Here is a 2937-nt window from a genome sequence, read left to right on the forward strand (position 1 = left end):
TGTTGTTGGGGGGGGGGGGGGGATTTCTCGAGAGCTCACAGATACAAACACATTACGTGCTTCAAACTGCACAGTTACGAGATCAACACGGCCGTTTATTTATACATATTGTGTATAGATGGCGCAAAATATGAGGATTAAGTCGGATACCCCCCTTCTTCCATCTTGGCGGGTAATTGTAGTTCTATGATAAACACTGGTTCAGATTGCTTACGTCAAAATTGTTAAATGTTGCGGCGGAATTTCATCACGTGGAGTCAAGATTAGGAAACTGATATTTTTCTTGGATGGAAAATCGAGGTCAAAGAAAATACATTTCGATAAGAAGATATATATACATAAATTGTACACACAAACTCCATCTGTTCGCTTCATTCGCATCTAGGATGTAAAATGTGTAATCTGGTACCAACGTAAATACTGTCTGATAAACTATGGGATCTAGACTTATCTTTGACTAATTGTAATCAGTTAATTGGTCTTCACTTTACTTTGATTTGTGTTATCGCCCTTCACTTTTTCTATTAAGCATTATCAAATGATCATGACGCCCCTGCGTTAGTAATGCAAAAACCTTGAAGCACCTCACACAGGAACGTCACACAGGAACGTCACACAGGAACACCTCACACTGGAACGTCACGCAGGAACGTCACACAGGAACGTCACACAGGAACGTCACGCAGGAACGTCACACAGGAACACCTCACACAGGAACGTCACACAGGAACGTCACACAGGAACGTCACACAGGAACACCTCACACTGGAACGTCACGCAGGAACGTCACACAGGAACGTCACACAGGAACGTCACGCAGGAACGTCACACAGGAACACCTCACACAGGAACGTCACACAGGAACGTCACACAGGAACACCTCACACAGGAACGTCACACAGGAACACCTCACACAGGAACGTCACACAGGAACGTCACACAGGAACACCTCACACAGGAACGTCACACAGGAACACCTCACACAGGAACGTCACACAGGAACGTCACACAGGAACACCTCACACAGGAACGTCACACAGGAACACCTCACACAGGAACGTCACACAGGAACGTCACACAGGAACACCTCACACAGGAACGTCACACAGGAACACCTCACACAGGAACGTCACACAGGAACGTCACACAGGAACATCACACACAGGAACGTCACACAGGAACACCTCACACAGGAACACCTCACACAGGAACAACAATGAAACAGTTAAATATGCATACATGTTTTCGTTATTGCATCAAATAACATCATATCTTTACGGGTGTTATAACATCACATACCACCGTTTTACCTCTATTGTGTTATAACATCACATACCACCGTTATACGTCTACTGTGTTATAACATCACATAACACCATCATACGTCTACTGGGTTATAACATCACATACCACCGTTATACGTCTACTGTGTTATAACATCACATACCGCCGTTATACGTCTACTGTGTTATTACATCACATACCACCATCTTATGTCTACTGTGTTATAACATCACATATCACCGTTATATGTCTACTGTGTTATAACAACACATAACACCATCATATGTCTACTGTGTTATTACATCACATACCACCGTTATACGTCTACTGTGTTATTACATCAAATTCCACCATCATATGTCTACTGTGTTATAACATCACATAACACCATCATATGTCTACTGTGTTATTACAACACAAAACACCATGAAATGTCTACTGTGTAATAACATCGCATACCACCGTTATATGTCTACTGTGTTATTACAACACATAACACCATCATATGTTTACTGTGTTATTACATCACATACCACCGTTATACGTCTACTGTGTTATAACTCAGATACCACCGTATTATGTCAACTGTATAATAACATCACATACCACCGTTATATGTCTACTGTGTAATAACATCACATACCACCGTTATATGTCTACTGTGTAATAGCAACACATAACACCGTTATACGTCTACTATGTTATTACATCACATACCACCGTTATACGTCTACTGTGTTATTACATCACATACCACCGTTATACGTCTACTGTGTAATAACACCACATACCACCGTTATATGTCTACTGTGCTATAACATCACATACCACCGTTATATGTCTACTGTGTAATAGCAACACATAACACCGTTATACGTCTACTGTGTTATTACATCACATACCACCGTTATACGTCTACTGTGTAATAACTCAGATACCACCGTATTATGTCAACTGTATAATAACATCACATACCACCGTTATATGTCTACTGTGTAATAACATCGCATACCACCATCTTATGTCTACTGTGTAATAACATCACATACCACCGTTATATGTCTACTGTGTAATGACATCACATACCAACGTTATACGTCTACTGTGTAATAACACCACATACCTCCGTTATATGTCTAGTGTGCTATAACATCACATACCACAGTTATTCGTCTACTGTGTTATAACATCCCATACCACCGTTATACGTGTACTGTGTTATTACAGCACATAACAACATCATATGTATACCGTGTTATTACATCACATACCACCATCATATGTCTACTGTGTTATTACAACACAAAACACCATGAAATGTCTACTGTGTAATAACATCGCATACCACCATCTTATGTCTACTGTGTTATAACATCACATACCACCATCATATGTCTACTGTGTTATTCAACACATAACTCCATCATATGTCTACTGTGTTATTACATAACATACCACCATTATATGTCTACTGTGTTATAACATCACATACCACCATCATATGTCTACTGTGTTATAACATCACATGACACCATTATATGTCTACTGTGTTATTACATCACATAACAACATCATATGTCTCCTGTGTTATTACATCACATACCACCATCATATGGCTACTGTGTTATTACATCACATACCACCATCATATGG

This window comes from Mizuhopecten yessoensis, unplaced genomic scaffold (genome assembly GCF_002113885.1).
Source record: "Mizuhopecten yessoensis strain PY_sf001 unplaced genomic scaffold, ASM211388v2 scaffold4849, whole genome shotgun sequence".
Lineage (NCBI taxonomy): Eukaryota > Metazoa > Mollusca > Bivalvia > Pectinida > Pectinidae > Mizuhopecten > Mizuhopecten yessoensis.